This window comes from Triticum dicoccoides, chromosome 3A (assembly GCF_002162155.2).
Source record: "Triticum dicoccoides isolate Atlit2015 ecotype Zavitan chromosome 3A, WEW_v2.0, whole genome shotgun sequence".
NCBI lineage: Eukaryota > Viridiplantae > Streptophyta > Magnoliopsida > Poales > Poaceae > Triticum > Triticum dicoccoides.
The window spans coordinates 665,021,376-665,042,241 of record NC_041384.1 but is presented as its reverse complement, the minus strand read 5'-3'; positions in this window follow the sequence as shown (position 1 = coordinate 665,042,241).

Below are 20,866 nucleotides of genomic sequence, written 5' to 3'. Positions count from 1 at the left end.
AGAGCCGGGAGATGGCGTCACCTCTGGGTGGTCGGCCCGGCTCCAGCTGATAGGTTTTTCTGACCAGTGCATGTGCTCGGCGGGGTTGACAGCAACCATGCTGACTTCCTGGTTCTCTCGGCGTTTGCTGCGCCGGTCTTCGGGCTGGCTTGTAAAGATGATATAGGCGGCATGCTTGTCGGGGAACTCATCATGCACGGCTCCGACTGCGGGCTGAGCGGCCGGCGGCTACGGAGCCGGAGGCGGCGGGTCGGCAGGCGGAGGCGGCGCGAGCCCTTCACCTTTGGAGATTCGGGTGAGCGAATGGCACTTCCGGGTTGTGTGGTTGGACGGCTTCGCGCCGCTGTGGAACTTGCACGGGGCGTCGAGAGTTTGCTCGTAGGAGAAGGCCGGCTGCCAAGCCGGCTTGCCGCCCCTCTACTTCTTGGGTGCGGGCCGCGCTTTGGGCTGCTCGTCTTCGACTGTGGCCACCTGCCGACTGGTGGAGGGCGGCACCGGGCCCTTGCGCTTGTGGTCGTTCGAGTGTGGGTGTCGACCGGAATCCCCAGCCGGCGTCTTGGGAGCCGGGTTGAGTACTTTTCCAGACGTGTCTACCAGGAGCTTGGTCTTCATTGAGGAGTCGGCGGTGGCGTACTTGTCCGCTATGTCCAGAAGCTCGTCGAGGGTAGTCGGCTCATCGCAGAGAAGCTTGTGCTTGAGGAGGGTGCCTTCTCGGCACCCGGCTGTGAAGTATTCTATGGCTTGGACCTCGTGCATCCCTTCGCAAGAGTTGCGGAGCTCGGCCCAACGCGTGAGGTAGTTGCGAGTTGACTCGGCGGGGCCTTGTACGCACAAGGAGAGCTGTCAGGGCTTGGGAGCCCGCTTGTAGGTGCTGGTGAAGTTGCGAGCGAAAGCTTCTGTGAAATCTAGCCAGATGTTGATGCTGTGTGGTTTGAGGTTGTTGAGCCAGGTCAGCGCCGTGCCTTGCAGCATGAGGGGCACGTACTTCACGGCAACGCACCAGTTGCCATTGGCTATGCTAACCGCCATGGAGTAGTCGATCAAGCAATCTTCCGGCTTCACAGAGCCGTTGTACTTGGGCGTGTCTCTTGGGAGCGAGAACCCTTTGGGGACGGGCTCGTCGCGGATGCGGGGGCCGAAGCAAGGCGGACCGACATCATCTTCTTCTTCCAGCGCCAGGGATCGCGCCAGGCGGTCGATCCGATGGCGGGCGCCGTTTTCGCTGACTCCTTCGCGGCGACCTAGTCGGCCGCTGAGAGTCGGATGCGCCACAGGCGGAGGGGTGGGATATCTCTCTCCACGGGGCCGAGGCGGAGGCGGGTTGCCCCGCCACTCCACGGCCCGAGGGTGGCCTTCTGCGGCTCGTTCGATGGAGATCCGGGTTTGGCTTCGGCTGGCAGCCGGCTCTTTCTCGCGCCGCGCGCGGTCTCTACCCGTAGTCGGCGTCCGGGCCGTCGCGCCGTGATCTCGGCGCGGGGGAGGGCTTTCCGTGCGCGCGTCGGCTTCGTGCCGCTGCGTGGCTGCATCGATCAGCTGCTGGATGCGTCGGGTCATGTGGGGGAGTTCTTCGGCCCCCAGTCCATCTAGCTCGTCTACGGCCGCCTGGGCGGCGCGCAGGTTCTCGAGTGGAGTGGCGTAGACTGGGCGGTCGACTCCTAACGTGTCGGCAACGATAGCGCCGCGCTGTCTGACAACGCCGACCCGGCTGGGCCCGCCTGGGGGCGGCGTGTCAAAGGCGGCGCGGTCGGCCTCGCGTCGGTGGGCCTCAGTGAGGCGTCTCATGGAGACCAACTTCCGGCCCTCCGCGAGGAGGGCGAGGCGGCGAGCCTCCAGTGCTTCAGCGTCGGCGTTGGCCGGGAGGCGGATGGACAATTCGTGGACCGCCGCATGCGGGGCGTCGTGGGCGCTCTCGTCAGCAGCGCCATCGTGGCCGATGACCATCACCTCGGTGGTGACAGCGTCGCAGCCATTGGCTCGGGGAAGCGGGTCGTTGTAGATCGTGACGTTGGTGGGGACGGTGCCGAATGAGGCCGTGTCGGAGTTGACAGGCATCGGATTGGTGGAGCCAACCGACTCCAAGTCCACAGCAGGCTCGCCGGAGACATGGAGCCGGCCGAGGAGGTTGACGAGGTGGTCAGTGGCCACGTCAGAGGCGAGCTCGTCGGAGATGAGGGTCTTGTCGAGGAGATCAGCAAGGCTGCTCGCTGGGCAGGCGTTGGTGACGCCTTGCAGCGCGTCGTGGCAAGCGCCATCGGGCGTGCCGGGCTGGCTACGCTCGCGGGGGAGGAAGAGGGTTCCCGTCCAGAACAGGTCTCCGGACGACGGTGCACCTAGCCCCATGGTGGGCGCCAAATGTCGGGTGGTAGGTGCGACATATGCCAACGGGTGGCTTATCATTGTGGGAGCCAGTAAAACATCGCCGGTGCCTGGAAACGGGATGAGGCGAACACATGCACGCCGGTGAATCTTACCTAGCTTCGGGGCTCTCCTTGGAGATAACACCCCTACTGCTGCTCTGCGGGGTCTCCGCATGATCACTAGATGAACAAGTAGCTACACGATGCTCCTTGAGCTGTTTGGCGAGAGGAGGAAGAAGGGCTCTGCTTGGTCCCTTCTCCTCCTGACGTGGTGTCTAAAACTAGCAGGGATCCATCCTTTGCATGGGTGTCCTGGGGGGTTTATATAGGCCTACCCCCCGGGGGTACAATGGTAATCTGGCTAGGCGTGGGGCCCAGCTGTCTGTGTCTTCGCTCTCCGGCTTCTGCGCCGGCTGCTGGGGCCCGCCGGCTGGTGGGTCCCGCCGGCTACCGGCTCCTTGGTTGACAGGCAGGCCCCACTGTACAGGGCCTTGTCGGTGGCTGGTTACTGTTGCTCAATCTTGGTGACGAGGGCTTCCCCGAGGTAAGCGTGGCTACAGTGCGGCCGTCCGGCGAGTGACCACTGTAGCCTCACCGCGTCTTGTCTCCTTAATGGGGCGTCTCCTTCGAGGGGGTGGCAAGCCGGCTGGAGAGAGCCGGCTCCGTCTTGGGACGACTGGGGGAGGCGAGGCCGCCTTCGGGTGTCTCTCTGCCCGAAGGGGCCCGCCGCCCATGGGCCATACTGGTAGCCCGTCGTGGATGACATCAGGGTCAACGTGGCAACAGTGCTGCGCCGGACGGTTCATGGCCACCCGTACGGCGCACTGTGCCAGGCACGCTCCGAGATTCGGGGGTGGCAGGCTTCACTATAGCCACGCCCCGTCACATCGTCGTTATGTGGATGCAGACTTTGAGGGTACGGTCTTGACCACTTTATGGGAGCTGGCTCCTTGGAGTCGGCCTTCTCGCAGCCGGCTCCTCGGAGCAGGCCCTCCTGCGGCTTTCTTCATGAGGGCTGAAATTGGGCCGCCTTCCAATAGCTGGCCTGGGAGATAGCCGGCCAGGGGAAGGCGGCCCCATGTCTTGGATTCTTGAGAGCCGGATCGGCTCGTAATTTTTTTAGAAAGGCCAGGGGGAGCCGACTAGGCTACCCGTGGTCACTTACTCCGACAATTGCTTTGGATGGCTGTGCAATTTGGCATGAGGAAATTCAACCTCTTTCCGCTTTTGAATTGAGACACCCCCAAGTTCAGTGTTATGGCCATTTACAAATTCTGTGCGCTGGTTTAAATGAAAGAAGTCCCGGAATAGCTCGGCGGTTGGTTCTTCATGTAAATATACTTCACAGAAGTCCTGGAAGTTGCATAAATTGGAGACCGAGTTGGGACCAATATCTTGAGGATGAAGTTGGAAGCTGGCAAGCACATTGTCGGTGTCAAAACTGGTGGATCTCGGGTAGTGGGTCCCGAACTGTGCGTCTAGGCCGAATGGTAACAGGAGGCAGGGAACATGATGTTTTACCCAGGTTTGGGCCCTCTTGATGGAGGTAAAACCCTACGTCCTGCTTGATTAATATTGACGATATGGGTAGTACAAGAGTAGATCTACCATGAGATCAAGGAGGCTAAACCCTAGAAGCTAGCCTATGGTATGATTGTTGTATATGGAGTTGATTGCCTACGGACTACAACCCTCCGGTTTATATAGACACCGGATAGGGTTAGGGTCACATAGAGTCAGTTACAATGGTAGGAGATCTTGAATATCCGCATCGCCAAGTTTGCCTTCCACACCAAGGAAAGTCCCATCCGGACACGGGACGAAGTCTTCAATCTTGTATCTTCATAGTCCAGGAGTCCGACTGAAGGTATAGTCCGGCTACCCAAACACCCCCTAATCCAGGACTCCCTCAGTAGCCCCTGAACTAGGCTTTAATGACGACAAGTCCAGTGCGCAAATTGTCTTCGGCATTGCAAGGCGAGTTCCTCCTCCAAGTCCTTCATAGAAGATTGTAAACACCAAGAGTAGTGTCCGGCTCTGCAAAATAAGCTTCCACATATTGCCATAGAGAGAATAATATTAACACAAATCAAATCTGCTGACGTATTCCGTAGTGTGTCATCACACTACAGCCAAGTCCTTCACTCGAATCGTTTTTACTTTTCCACCTCAGCGTGTTTTGCGAGGCGGTTTCCTTGGCACGTCTTGTCAAAGCAGAGATCGTGTACCCCCCTTTTACGGGATTTTCATCAATACGGACGTGGGTAACCTAACCGCGCCACTTATCATGGTGCTTGGGAGGCAAGCGAGTTTTACTAGGCAGGTGGGGACGCACAACCGCATCCACCCATATAAGGGGACAAGGATCCACCTTTTTACCTACGCCTTCTTCCTCCTTTGCCTATCCATCTCCTGCGCACCCGAGCTCCAGCGCCCAAGCCCGCACTTTCCACCTCAACCTTCTCCAGCAATGTCCGGAGTGGGAGGCAAGTGGATGGTCTCCTCCTCCACGGAGGGCAAAATCAAGAAGCTAAGGAAGGCCAGATACCTGTCCCAGGACATTGCGCACCGGCTTCCCGAAGAGGGGCAGCTTCTCCCCACCCTAAGGCCCCATGAGAGGGTAGTATTTCTCCCCCACTTCCTCCGCGGACTAGGTTTTCCACTCCACCCATTTGTTCGGGGGCTCATGTTCTACTACGGCCTGGATTTCCACGATCTGGCTCCGAACTTCATCCTCAACATCTCGGCGTTTATCGTCGTGTGCGAGGCCTTTCTCCACGTCCGCCCCCATTTCGGCCTCTGGCTCAAGACCTTCAACGTCAAGCCCAAGGTGGTGCGCGGCAGCCAGGCGGAGTGCAGAGGCGCCATGGCGGGCAAGATGGCCAACGTCCTATGGTTCGCGGGCTCTTTCATGGAGACCCTAAAGGGATGGCAATCCGGGTGGTTTTATATCACCGAGCCGCGCGATCCGAAATGGACCGCAGCCCCCGAGTTCCGATCTAGACCCCCCACGCGGCTTATGTCCTGGAAAGAGACGGGCCTGTCGTGGGGTGACTTAAAAGAGGTGACCGGATTGCAAACATGCATCCAGTCCCTGGTGAACAAGCCAGTCCGGCTTGTTAATGTAATCCAGGTTATGCTCGTCCGCCGGATCCTCCCATGCCAACAACGGGATTTTAATCTGTGGGAGTTCGACCCGGTGCAGCATCAAACCCTCAGCATGCTCTTCGACACGACGTACGAAGATGCCTGGAAGATGCTATTCAAGGGCGCCGAGGCTCCCGCATCCGCTTCCGAGGACCGCGGATACAGCTCGCAGCGTCACGCTAGCGAGGTATGCCATCTACACCTTTTACAGGATGTTAAGCTTTTTTCATAGTTTGAGTCTATGCGGGATCTAAACTCCCTTACCTTTGACAGGCTTGGCGGGCGATATCCGGACCGATTAACTGTCCGGCTCCGCTGCCTGAAGACCCAGCCCCAGCTCTACTAGCGAAGCTGCTGGTTCCAGCGCCTTATGTGGTGCCGGAGAAGAAGGCCAAGAAGAAGAAGACCATGGGGACTCGAAAGAGTGCCCGCAACATGGTGGTGTCAAACTCGTCATCTGACGAGTCCGAGATGCCCTCCTCCCGCGAAAACAAGGAGGAGGAAGAAGAAAACTCTCCCCCCCAGCGGAGGAAGGAGAGAAGAGGAAGGCCGCCCCAGCGGGGGAGGCCGAGGGGTCTAGGAAAAGGAAGACCCCTCCGCCGGACTACGCCCCCGACGCCGAAGAGGGCAAAGAGGAGTGGCCAAACAGGGCCAAGCGTCCGGCGAAATCGTAAGTTCGGGTATCAGAGTAACTCATGATGTTCCTTTGTCACACACCTTTCCCTAATGTCAAATGTAATTATGCAGTCCGCCCCGGGCCGAATTTGACGAATCGTCGGGTGGCTCCCTGGACTCATCGGAGGTGAACTCAGTTTGGCCCGCTGTCTCCCCCCCACACTGCAGACGACGCCGAAGTGGCGTCACGACAAGCTCCGGGGCAGGAGGAGGTGGTCCCGGAGGAGCCGCAAGGAAACCTCTCGTACTCCGGGAGTGAAGGGGATAAGGCTCCCCAGGGCTCTCAGTCCGGCATTGTGCCGGACACCGCGCCAGAATCTTCCATAGTTCCAGACCGCGGTAGGCGAACTCCTTCCAAGAGGAGTAAGCCTTCTGAGCCGGCAGCCTCCGTCCAACCGGAGGTGCCGGACAATCTGCTGGAGGTGCTTGACGACGCCTCCATCGACGAGGGGCACCGTACTATTATGAGTACGGTGATCCAGAAGGTTCAGTCCGCCAAGAGCGGACTGACTGAAGCTTTCACTAGCCTTCTAACAGGCTTCGAGGTAAGTAAAAATATGTAAAAATATTACCGCATAGACAGTAGCCCCTGATGCTCTATTTGGCGTTCGGAAAGAAAAGCCGAATAGAGGATCTATTAAATTTCGCAGGAGTCTAAAAAAAGAGTCAATATGCGTATGCAGGCTTCGCTGCTGTCCATAGCCGCACTGACTGCGGAGGTGGGTGTCCTGAAGCAGGACCTCGAGTGGACCGAGCAAGAGCTCGACCTTGCCAAGCGGCGGCTCGAGGAGGAAGATGGTAAGAAATACCTTACAGGAAAAGTGCCTATAAAAAGGCTTGATTGCAAAAATAGTAACAGGATTGTATTGCTTATTGTAGGGCCACGACTGAGGTGGCGACCCTAAAGCAGGCGCTGTCTGAGGCCGAAAAGAAAATGGTCGCGGAGCGCACCGAGCGAGACAGACTTGGGGCTCAGGTCGGCGAGGTGCAGCAAGAGCTGCAGGCTCTCATGAAAAAACAAGAGAGTTTGGAGCTGGAGTCGAAGGCGCAAGCATCCGAGCTTGCAACGGCCCTAGAGGCTGCCAAGTCTGCCAAGGCCGAAGCCCAAAAGGCCCTCCAAGAGTTGGAGGAGATGAGGAAGATAGCAGCGGGTAAGGCATTCTTTATACAAAGCAGAAATATAAAAGTGAACTACCTGTTACTTACCCGAATCCGGAGCTCTCCAGGGGCATTCGCAGATCCTCCCCGCAGCGTATTCGACGCCGCTGCATTCTACCGAGCTGAAGAGGGTAGCTCGACAGAGAAGGTGTTCTGGTCTGAGAATTCTGAGGCCGGACACCCTGTGCCCTTGAGCGACCAGCTGAAACAGCTGGTCGAGCTCCACAAGGCGGCCGAGCAGGCCATGAAGGGCTTCATAGTTCGGCTGTGGCCCGGAGAGGCCCTGCCTGGGAGCTATTTCGGGCTGGTGCGGCGGCTGGTGGAGGCCTGTCCGAGGCTTGAGGTCATCAAGCGCTCCGTCTGCATCGAAGGTGCCCGTCGGGCCCTTGCCCGTGCAAAGGTGCACTGGGGTAAGCTGGACGGTGAGAAGCTTGTGAAGGACAGGCCGCCGCCGGGGAAGGAGCATCGCAAGCCCGAGAACTACTACAAGGATGTTCTTGCAGGTGCCCGCCTTGTGGCGGATGAATGTACCAAGGATGTGATATTTGGATGAACTCGCTCGTGTTTATCCGGTGCGCTGAAAACTTGTTCATATGAGCTAACCAATGCTTATTGAATTTAAAATATTACTTTCTGTGCGGCCGTTTATCAAAAATTGAGAGATGGCCAGTCGTCGGCTTCTGCCCCCGTGCCACTAGTGCTGGGGTGTTTGGGATAAACCTGAGCGCTCTTTTTCCCATAGTTGGGTCCTTCGAGGGAGGCGCTCAGCACAACTAACCAGGCAATTGGACTATAATGCTTGAACACTCTCACTTAGCCATAGAACTCTATAATTTTAAATTTCGGCGAAGCCCCTAGTTTGGAAGACCGAGTTCGAGGAGCTATCCACGCCTTGGCCGGACAAAGCCAGCTCCTCGCTCGAGGCGGCATAAGCCTTTAGGGACTCGAAAAACCTCTCGAACAGCAACCGGTCTCTCGCCACATCATGACAGTCAGTTTTAGCTTTCTCCACTGAGGTGCTTAACCCGGCTGAACCGGGGCACAATCGCAGTGGTTCTCCTAGTGGATAGAGCGGAACATAAGGCACCAAAACATAGGAGCCGGGCAAACCCAACTATTGACCCAAATCATGATTCGGAGCCGATGCATATAGTGCTATAAGTTCGGGGTGCTGCACTTGTGAAAGTGTACGGACTTCTCGCGCCATATTGAAGGGTACTGAAGCCCCTGGCATGTTTGCCGTACCATGGTGTACGGGTGCAATCATGTCATTTACTAAACATAAATGTGAAAAGAAGATAATGCAAAAAATAGACAAGAAGCTAAGCATTGTTTATAGAGAGGCTATTTATCAAAGCCGAACAATACAAATAGTGCGGTAAGCAAAAGATATCAGACTATTCAGTATGTCCTGACCAGGGGCAGGCCGCGGAATTGTATTTAAGATAGGTATACCGCTCATAACAGAGACCACCTGGGAGTTCCATAATGCGGCATGGCTTGTCTGCCTCCCTGGATCTTGCATCATTTGTGCGGCAGTCGAATTGCCGAACAGGTCGTCCGAAGTATGGAGTCCTGAAAGTAAGAAAAAACTAAAAAAAGAATCCATCAGCCCCTAGTACGTTTTAAGCCGTATTTTGGGCGTGCCGTTATTGTGCCCCTTCCCGTGTGCCCATGGTATTTCAAGGGCGTAGTTATGTACGCGAGGTACTGGTTTCGCCATGTCGCGAAAGCTGGGGTTGGGGCCGCATTGCTACGCTTGCTCAGAGTGTGCTAGGCGGTCCTGTTGTGGGTTACTCCGGGCGCGCTTGGCAGTGTCTGGCTTTTTAATGGACGGACTGGAGAATTGCCTGAGAAGGCTACTTTGTACCTCCGCTGCGAGAGCCGCCGTATGCTCCTCCGTACGGAGGGAGCGTTTGGTGTTTCCGTTGACCATAATTACTCCTCGAGGGCCTGGCATCTTGAGCTTGATATATGCATAGTGCGGCACCGCATTGAACTTTGTGAATGTGGTTCGTCCGAGCAGGGCGTGATAGCCACTGCGAAACGGGACTATATCGAAGATTAACTCTTCGCTTCGGAAATTGTCCGGGGATCTGAAGACCACGTCAAGTGTTACTGAGCCTGTACAGTTGGCTTCTACACCTGGTATAACGCCTTTAAAGTTCATTCTTGTGGGCTTAATCCTTGAGGGATCTATGCCCATTTTCCGCACTATATCCTGATAAAGCAGGTTCAGGCTACTGCCGCCGTCCATTAGGACTCTTGTGAGATGAAATCCGTCGATGATTGGATCGAGAACCAATGCAGCGAAGCCGCCATTACGGATGCTAGTGGGATGGTCCCTTCGATCAAAAGTGATCGGGCAGGAGGACCATGGGTTGAACTTTGGGGCAACTGGCTCCATCGCGTATACGTCCCGTAGCACACGCTTCCGCTCCCGCTTGGGAATGTGGGTTGCGTATATCATGTTCACCGTCTGCACTTGTGGGGGAAAGCCCTTTTGTCCATTTTTGTTTGGCGGCTTGGGCTCCTCGTCGTCGCTGTGTAGCCCCTTGTCTCTGTTTTCGGCCCTTAACTTGCGTGCCTGCTTGAACACCCAACAATCCCTGTTAGTGTGATTGGCTGGCCTCTCGGGGGTGCCATGTATCTGGCACAAGCGATCGAGTATTCGGTCCAAACTGGACGGGCCCTGAGTATTCTTTTTGAATGGCTTTTTCCGCTGATCGGATTTATAGCCTTTGAATCCGGCATTGACTGCGGTGTCTTCATTGCTGTCGCTGCTAACGCGGCGTTTTTGCTTATTCCGACGTGTCCTGCCATTTTTGTCCTTGGTATCCGAATTACCAGGGTTCTTTGATAAGTTGTTACTGTGAGCTAGCCAGCTGTCTTCTCCCACGCAAAAGCGGGTCATGAGTGTCATGAGGGCTGCCATGGATTTCGGCTTTTCCTGTCCCAGGTGCCGGGCAAGCCACTCATCGCGGATGTTATGCTTGAAGGCTGCTAGGGCCTCTGCGTCCGGACAATCGACTATCTGGTTTTTCTTTGTTAGAAACCATGTCCAGAATTGTCTAGTCGATTCCTCTGGCTGCTGAATTATGTGGTTTAAGTCGTCGGCATCCGGTGGTCGCACGTAAGTGCCCTGGAAGTTGTCGAGGAATGCGGCTTCCAAGTCCTCCCAAGAACTGATTGAGTCTGCTGGAAAGCTGTTAAGCCAATGCCGGGCCGGTCCTTTAAGTTTGAGCAGGAGGTATTTGATGGCGTGTAGATCATCGCCGCGTGCCATGTGGATGTGAAGGAGATAATCCTCGATCCATACCGCTGGATCTGTTGTGCCATCATTTGATTCAATGTTTACGGGTTTGAAACCCTCTAGGATTTTATGATCCATTACTTCATTTGTGAAGCATATCGGGTGTGTGGCGCCTCTTTACTGGGCTATATCACGACACAGCTCGGAAGAGCTATGTCTGTTGTGTTCGGCCCGGCCGGATATGTTGTATCCGGAGTGAAGATCATTGTCACATGCCGTAGGGCGCCTGCGCGATCCGTAGATCGATCTTGTTTGTCTTGCCTTATCCTCCAGTATGTATCGCAGGTCGGGCGCATTTTCCCGTGCCTTAGTTGAGCGGCGTCGGGGCATGGCTTGGCTGGAGGGCCGAGAGGCCTCTCTGTCGCGGCCGCGAGGTGGCCAGTCTGCCATGTTATGCGCTGGTGATGTAGGTGCTTCCTCCTCTGATCGGGAGTTCGAGTTCATACTCTTCGGCCGCAAGGACTTCAGTCCATTTGTCAGCTAGCAAATCTTGGACAGCTCTAAGCTGTTGCTGCTTTTTCTTGAGGCTGCTTGCCGTGGCTAAAAGCCTGCGTTTAAAATGCTCTTGTTCGGCGGGGTCTGATGGTATGACGAATTCGTCGTCATCGAGGCTTGCCTCGTCTTCGGAGGGAGGCGTATAGTTATCATCCTCAACCTCTCGGTCTGCCGCTCTCTCATGAGGGCTGGCTTCTCCATCTTCCTATGCCGAATCTTGCTGAGTTGGGTGTTCTTCAGCGCTATCCGGGGTAGTATTATCTCCCATGCCGGAATCACCGTTTTTGCTTTGGCGGGATTTAGAGCGGCGCCGCTGACGTCGGCGCTTTGGCTGTTTCTTGGGGGCATCATCCCCCACTGTTCCATCGCCATCTCCATCTTTTGGAGTATCCACCATATATATGTCATATGATGAGGTGGCCTTCCAGCGCCCTACAGGTGCTGGTTCCTGTTCGTCTCCTACATCGTCGTCCATGCCGTCGATGTCTTCGGAGCTGAAGTCAAGCCTGTCGGTTAGATCGTCGACAGTGGCTACAAACTGGGTGGTGGGTGGGCTTTGAATTTCTTCATCGTCCGTATCCCATCCTCGGTGACCGTAGTCCGGCCAGGGCTCTCCTGATAAAGAGAGAGACTTAAGAGAATTCAGGATGTCGCCAAAAGGCGAATGCTGAAAGATGTCTGCAGCGGTGAACTCCATTATCGGTGCCCAATCGGATTCGATTGGCAGGGGCGCTGGGGGTTCGGAGTTCGGGGAGGAGTCCGGATCCTCGGAGTCACGGGTCATGCAGAGTGCGGGGCTAGTGTTCGGCTCGATCGCTTTCGGGATCGCAGCCCCCGAGGTGACGTCCAACCGCTCATCCTCGATTGGCGCAATAGGCTCCGAGTTAGGGTCGGAACCGATGCGTGTGCGGCCTCCAGGACACTGTCCGGGGGCAGAGCAAGATCATGCCCCTCGAGATAGTGCGGCGCGCTTGGCCGTGGCTCGAGCCTGTCGAAGATCAAGTCTCCGCGGATGTCAGCCGTGTAGTTTAAGCTTCCAAACCTGACTTGTTGGCCAGGGGCGTAGCTTTCGATCTGCTCCAGGTGGCCGAGCGAATTGGCCCGCAGAGCGAAGCCGCCGAAGACGAAGATCTGTCCGGGCAGAAAAGTCTCACCTTGGACCACATCATTGTTGATGATCAAAGGAGCCATCAGGCCTAAAGGCGAGGACACATAGGAACTCTCAATGAAAGCACCAGTGTCGGTGTCAAAACCGAAAGATCTCGGGTAGTGGGTCCCGAACTGTGCGTCTAGTCCGGATGGTAACAGGAGGCAGGGAACACGATGTTTTACCCAGGTTCGGGCCCTCTTGATGGAGGTAAAACCCTACGTCCTGCTTGATTAATATTGATGTGGGTAGTACAAGAGTAGATCTACTACGAGATCAAGGAGGCTAAACCCTAGAAGCTAGCCTATGGTATGATTGTTGTATATGGAGTTGATTGCCTACGGACTACAACCCTCCGGTTTATATAGACACCGGATAGGGTTAGGGTTACGTAGAGTCGGTTACAATGGTAGGAGATCTTGAATATCCGCATCGCCAAGCTTGCCTTCCACGCCAAGGAAAGTCCCATCCGGACACGGGACGAAGTCTTCAATCTTGTATCTTCATAGTCCAGGAGTCCAGCTGAAGGTATAGTCCAGCTACCCGAACACCCCTAATCCAGGACTCCCTCACACATCTCGATAAAACTTTGACCCTTGCATTTTGAAGCCACGGCCTAGGTGGTCAACAAAGACAACCACCTCACCCTGCCTTGGGGTTGTAGGATTTTCTATTCCTGGAACTCGCCATTTGATTTCAGTTTTCTTAGCCAAAGTGCCAATGTTGAACATATCATTCAATTGTTCCTCTGTGACCCGGGAACGAGTCCAGTTGCAAGTTGTGAATTGCTTGGCCATCGTGGAACAAACGAGCTGGAAACAAAAGGCCGGTTTATAAATCACATAGGATAACACACAAGATGCAAGGGAGTAAAATATGCCCTGATAGGGGATATGGCATAAACCGGAGATCAATGCAATAATGCATAAAAGGTAGTACCACGACAGGGGTACTCAGACACTGTTAAACCGGAATATAATTATGAAGGTAAAAGGCTCTTCCGGTTTATCAGAGGGCTAATGGTATAGATTGCTTATACAAAATTAAATCGCCTATGATGGCATGAGGAGAAACAGATTTCACAAAGGTATGTGAAATTTTCAGATCTAAGATAAGACAGAAAAAATAATTGGATCTAGAAAGGGTGAAGAACCGAAGCAACTTATGAAGGACTAGATCAGTTCTTTGCGCATAAGGGTTTGTGGTGATAGCAGAAGATTAGCTACGGCAAGGAGTACGTCAGGTACGAAGTGTTCACCTAAAGGCCAAGGAAGAACAGCACTAAAAGCTCTGACGAACCTCAAGAACAGCGAAGAGTAAGGAAACCCTAATGGATCTAGGAAAGAAGGGGGAAAGGACTTAATGCGACCACGGAAGCAGCGGAAGGGCACTGTGGAACTCTGGTGCGAATAGGTTGATGCAGCGGCCGACGGCGAAGCAGAGGCAAGGTTTGAAGATGACAGCGGCGCTCGAGTGCGGGGTCGTCGAGAGGAAGAAGAAGAGATGAATGGGTAGGGGAAAGAAAATAAAGGGGTCCTCTGCCCCTATTTATAAGGCAAAGTGATAAAACGGCAAGTGCGAGAATCGAGGAGCCCAAAAATGGATAAATTAATAAAAGTGTCGCCTCGGTGACTGAATACACATTAAATGAAGTTAATCGTCGACATGAACGGATAGATGACGTTAGGGTGGTTTATCATAATCTGGGAGTATGACGTCACGGCGGTTTACAAGATCAAGGTGAAGATATGAGGGAAGAATTTTTCTAAGTGTACAAGATTGACATGAACAAGTTCAAACAAATCTGGGGCCTAATGTTGGGGATATTACTACTGGAGGTAAACCGGCCTTATGTAGCCGGGTTGACTCCTTGAAGATTAGAAGCCCATGAAGACGCAAGGATAATGGCACTTTACGAAGGCCCAAGGCCCAAAGGCGGGTTAAAGCCTGTAAATGTAAAACCGACCTAGTTATGTAACTTGTATTGTAAGATAGGAAGGATAGAGACCGAACCGGAGACGTTTATGATCCAGCTTCGGGAATCTGTAGCCCGGCGGGCGTCAACCTATGTATATAAAGGTACGACCCGGCAGCGGTTTAGGGACAAACAACAACTCGAGAGCCAGACAAAGCGAATTCGCTCCCTGGCCTTCGAAACCCTAGCAATACCAATCACAACTAGACGTAGGCTTTTACCTTCCTTGAAGCGGCCGAACTAGTATAAAACTCCCCGTGTCCCCTTGTCCAGTTTATCCCCTTTAAGCTAACCCATAGAGATGGCTCCACGACTAAGTCCTTTCACAAGGACATTTGCCGTGACAAACCCACGACAGGCCCTGAGCCGACTGGTGGATCTGCTTGGCGTGGAATTGGCAGGCCTCGCAGGATTTCACCAGCTCGGCTGCGTCATTGAGTGCCTTGGGCCAGTAGAACCTGTTGCAGAAAGATTTACCGACTAGGGTGCGCGATGACAAGTGGTGCCCGCAGTCTCTGCCATGTATGTCGGCCAGCAAATCATTCCCCTGTTCTCTGGAAATGCATCAAAGAGAAACATCATTTTGCCGCTTCCTATATAGCTCACCGTCCTAAATGTAGTACGCTATAGCCTGTCGGGCCACGCACTCCGCGTCTTCCTCCTTCTCTAGCAACGTGCCCTGCGTCAGGCATGCCTTGAACTCCTCGATCCAGCACCCCTCCTGAGGCTCAAGCACGAAGAGGAGGCGCGCTCCTGAGGTCGGGCCACAAGCTGGGGCTCCCGACGCTGGTGGATGGGGGAGCTCCTCCTGAGGTGGTGCCGGTCCGCAGGCTGAGGTGTTGTCGAAGGCTTGAAGAGTTGTTCCTCGAAGACGCCGGGCTGTTGGGGCAGCCGCTTGGATGCTCTTTTGGAGATTTCGCCGGCCTCTTTGTTGGTGCCACGAGGCACATGCTGTAGCTCCAGGCCCAGGAACTGCATCTCCATCTTGTGTACCTCCATGAGGTATGCCTCCATGTGCTCATCCTTTGGCTCGTATACCTTGTTGGAGAAGTTGGCGAGGAGCTGCGAGTCTCCCTTGATGGTGAGGCGTTTCACCCCCAGGGCCACCGCGGCCTTGAGGTCAGCGATGAGACCCTCGTACTCTGCGATGCTATTGGAGACCTTCTCACCCTGCTGGAAGTAGAGCTGCATGATAACCCACAAGTATAGGGGATTGCAACAACTTTCGAGGGTAGAGTATTCACCCAAATTTATTGATTCGACACAAGGGGAGCCAAAGAATATTCTCAAGTATTAGCAGCTGAGTTGTCAATTCAACCACACCTGGAAACTTAGTATCTGCAGCAAAGTGTTTAGTAGCAAAGTAATATGATAGTGGTGGTAGCGGCAACAAAAGTAAAGATAGCAAAAGTAATGTTTTTGGTATTTTGTAGTGATTGTAACAGTAGCAGCGGAAAAGTAAATAAGCGTAAACCAGTATATGGAAAACTCGTAGGCACCGGATCAGTGATGGATAATTATGCCGGATGCGGTTCATCATGTAACAGTCATAACATAGGGTGACACAGAACTAGCTCCAATTAATCAATGTAATGTAGGCATGTATTCCGTATATAGTCATACGTGCTTATGGAAAAGAACTTGCATGACATATTTTGTCCTACCCTCCCGTGGCAGCGGGGTCCTATTGGAAACTAAGGGATATTAAGGCCTCCTTTTAATAGAGAACCGGAACAAAGCATTAGCACATAGTGAATACATGAACTCCTCAAACTATGGTCATCACCGGGAGTGGTCCCGATTATTGTCACTTCGGGGTTGCCGGATCATAACACATAGTAGGTGACTATAGACTTGCAAGATAGGATCAAGAACTCACATATATTCATGAAAACATAATAGGTTCAGATCTGAAATCATGGCACTCGGGCCCTAGTGACAAGCATTAAGCATAGCAAAGTCATAGCAACATCAATCTCAGAACATAATGGATACTAGGGATCAAACCCTAACAAAACTAACTCGATTACATGATAAATCTCATCCAACCCATCACCGTCTAGCAAGCCTACGATGGAATTACTAATGCACGGCGGTGAGCAACATGAAATTGGTGGTGGAGGATGGTTGATGATGACGACGGCGACGAATCCCCCTCTCCGGAGCCCCGAACGGACTCCAGATCAGCCTTCTCGAGAGGTTTTAGGGCTTGGCGGCATATTTCTTCTCTTTGATTTTTCTCTCTCCGTAAGCAAATATATAGAGTTGGAGTTGGAGTCGAAGGGTTTCCAGGGGGCCCACGAGGTAGGGGGCGTGCCCTAGGGGGGGGGGGGCGCCCCCCACTCTCGTGAGAAGGGGGTGGGCCCCCTGGTCTTCATCTTTGGCGAGGACTTTTTATTATTTTTTCTAAGATGGTCCATGGAGTTTCAGTTCATTCCGAGAATATTTGTTTTCTGCACATAAAACAACATCATGGCAATTCTGATGAAAACAGCGTCAGTACGGGTTAGTTCCATTCAAATCATACAAGTTAGAGTCCAAAACAAGGGCAAAAGTTTTTGGAAAAGTAGATACGACGGAGACGTATCAACTCCCCCAAGCTTAAACCCTTGCTTGTCCTCAAGCAATTCAATTGACAAACTGAATGAAAGAAAGAAAAGGTTTTACAAACTCTGTTTGGTCTTGTTGTTGTAACTATGTCAAGCCAACATTCAAGTTTTCAGCATAGATCATAACTAACCACATTTGCAATAATTCTCAGGTCTCACAATTACTCATATCAATAGCATAATCAACTAGCAAGTCATAATAATAAATCTCGGATGACAACACTTTCTCAAAACAATCATAATATGATATAACAAGATGGTATCTCGCTAGCCCTTTCTGAGACCGCAAAACATAAATGCAGAGCACCTTTAAAGATCAAGGACTGACTAGACATTGTAATTCATGGTGAAAGAGATCCTTAGTCATACCCAATATAAATTAACAGTGATGAATGCAAATGACGGCTGTGCTCTCCAGCTAGTGCTTTTTAATAAGAGGGTGATGACTCAACATAAAAGCAAATGGATAGGCCCTTCGCAGAGGGAAGTAGGGATTTGTAGAGGTGCCAGAGCTCGGTTTTAAAATAGAGATAAATTGTATTTTGAGCGGTATACTTTCATTGTCAACGTAACAACTAAGACATGGCGATATCTTCCATGCTAAACACATTATAGGTGGTTCCCAAACAGAATGGTAAAGGTTATACTCCCCCTCCACCAACAAGCATCAATCCATGGCTTGCTCGAAACAACGAGTGCCTCCAACATACATCAAGTCCCAGGGGGAGTTTGTTTGCAATTAATTTTGATTTAGTTTTCATAAAGCATGGGACTAGGCATCTCGGTGACCAGCCATTTTCTCATGAGTGAGGAGCGGAGTCCACTCCTCTTGAGAATAAACCGCCTAACATGGAAGATAAGGACAGCCTTTGTTGATACATGAGCTATTCGAGCATACAAAACAGAATGTTTATTTGAAGGTTTAGAGTTTGGCACATACAAATGTACTTGGAACGGCAGGTAGATACCGCATATAGGAAGGTATAGTGGACTCATCTGGAATAACTTTGGGGTTTAAGGGATTGGATGCACAAGCAGTATTCCCGCATAGTACAAGTGAAAGCTAGCAAAAGACTGGGAGCGACCAACTAGAGAGCGACAACAGCCATGTACATGCATTAAAATTAATAAACATTGGATGCAAGCATGAGTAGGATATAATCCACCATGAACATAAATATCGTGAAGGCTATGTTGATTTTGTTTCAACTACATGTGTGAACATGTGCCAAGTCAAGTCACTTAAATCATTCAAAAGAGGATACCACCCCATCATACCACATCATAATCATCTCAATAGCATGTTGGCAAATCATTATAACTCATAGCTAATCAAGCATGGCACAAGCAAGTATGATCTCTAATTGTCATTGCAAACATGTTTATTCATAATAAGCTAAATCAAGAACGAGGGACTCATCATATTTACAAAAACAAAAGAGGTCGAGTTCATACCAGCTTTTCTCATCTCAGTCAGTCCATCGTATATCATCATAATTGCCTTTCACTTGCACGACCGAACGGTGTGAGTAATAATAAGAGTGCACGTGCATTGGACTAAGTTGGAATTTGCGAGCATTCAATAAACAGGAGAAGACAAGGCAATATGGGCTCTGGGTTAATTCAACCATAATTCATATAACAGCCACTTCAACAATTTAATTATGGTCTTCTCCTACTGACCCCCAAAGAAAAGAAAAGAAATAAAACTATTTACACGGGAAAGCTGCCAACAAGCAAAAGAAGAACGGGAAATATTTTTGGGTTTCTTTTTAATTATTACTACTACAGCAGAAAAATAAACTACTACTACTTTTTTTGGTTTTTCTTAAGGTTTAACAAACACACAAGAAGAAAGTAGGAAAAAGAAAATAAACTAGCATGGATATTACAGTGAAAAAGTATGAGTACCAACATCTAGCAATGAGTGTGTGTGAACATAAATGTAATGTCGGTGAGAAATACGTACTCCCCCAAGCTTAGGCTTTGGGCCTAAGTTGGTCTATGGCCATGGCTGGCCTGGCGGATATCCATAATAATAGTTGTTGGGTCGTACTGTGATGAAGAATAGTTGGGATCATACTGATGTGCAGCGGTTATCTCCTGCTGAGCTGCAGCGTGGAGTCGAGCTGCCTCCGCTCTCCCCTCGTACTCTTCTGCCTCCTCTCTGGAAATAACATATCTTCTTTTTGTCTGTGAATCAAAGAAGGCAAGAGTAGGGAGAGTAATACGTAAAACACGTTGTTTATCAAAAATTAAACGATATAAGAAAGGTGATTCAGGCCTCTCGACAAACTGGTGTGAAGCCATAGAGTCATAATTTAAATATGCATGAGGCAACTCCATATCACCCTCACGAATGTCTGTCTCAAGAAAATGAGCTAAGCGGGTTGCATAAATTCCTCCAAATAAATCTCCATTATGTCTATTATGATGCAACCTACGAGCTACAATGGCTCCCATATGATAAGATTGGTCTCCTAACACAGCACTCCTAAGAATGCTAAGATGAGGGACACACATGTGACATGCTTCATCCTTAGCATTTATGCATCTACCGATAAAGAGAGCAAAATAATGTATAGCAGGAAAGTGAATGCTCCCTATGGTAGCCTGTGTTATATCTCTAGATTTCCCCACAGTTATACTAGCAAGAAAGTTTCTAAATTCAGATTTAGGGGGATCCCTAACACTACCCCATGATGGAAGTTTGCATTCAAGAGTGAAATCCTCTAGGTCCATGGTATAAGATTTGTCATAAAGATCAAACATGACTGAAGGAGAATTACGCGAAGATGAATACTCAAACCTCGTCACAAATGAACTTGTGAGATCATGATACTGGGGGCATTTGTGAGCCTCAAAATCCTGAAGACCGGCATTGCACAAATATGCTTTGAATTCTTCTTTAATTCCCGCACGGTCCATAAAATTTTCCGACGGCCATTCGCAAGGTCGTACTGGAGCGCCTCTTGGTGGATCCTCGTCAGCATCGCGCATCGCAATCCTGGGTCCTTGCTTCTTAGAGGAACCACCTTGAAACATCTTCCTAAGCATATTGTTTTTCTCTGAAAAATTCTGAAATTTTTAGTAACTTCAAACAAAAGTGAACCAACTTCAATAAAACTGATAGCAACTATTCCTACAAGTTCCTAGAGCCTATATCAAGCATTAGAACTACTTAGAACCATATAAATTTGACATTCAAGCTCAAGAACATGGTCACCTATGCAGCACAAATTTGCAAAGAATAAAGCACTAGAACAAAAACTAATTGGACCAATGGAGGAGTCACATACCAAGGAACAATCTCCCCAAGCGTTTTTGCGAGAGGTGCTTTGAGCAAGGAGATCGAAAATCACAGCAAAAGTGGCTGTAACTCGTGCTTGAGTTGGTTTTTCGGGTTTGTGTGAGATAGAGGAAGAAGATGGGTGCTGGGATAAGTGGAGGAGGGCCACCATGGGCCCACGAGGCAGGGGGCGCGCCCACCACCCTCGTGGCCAGGTGGCAGCTCCTCCCGCGGTAATTTTTGCACAGTAAATCCTCAAATATTCCCGAAAAAATCATATTAAATTGGCATGGCATTCTGAGAACTTTTATTTTTGGGATATTTTTATATTGCACGGATAAGTCAGGAAACAGACAGAAAATACTATTTTTACTTTATTTAATATAAATAACAGAAAATAAAAGTGGGGTACAGAAGGTTGTGCTTCTAGTTTCATCCATCTCATGCTCATAAAAAAGAATCCACTAACAAGGTTGATCAAGTCTTGTTAACAAACTCATTCCGATAATCATGAAACCAGAGAAATTTCGAATAACACTATGTTACCTCAACGGGGATATGCACATCCCCAATAATAAGAATATCATATTTCTTCTTGACAGTAGGAAGAGGAAATTCAAAACCTCCAAATATAATCGATGGGATTTTTCCAATAGAGTTGATACTATGAACTTGAGGTTGTTTCCTCGGAAAGTGTACCG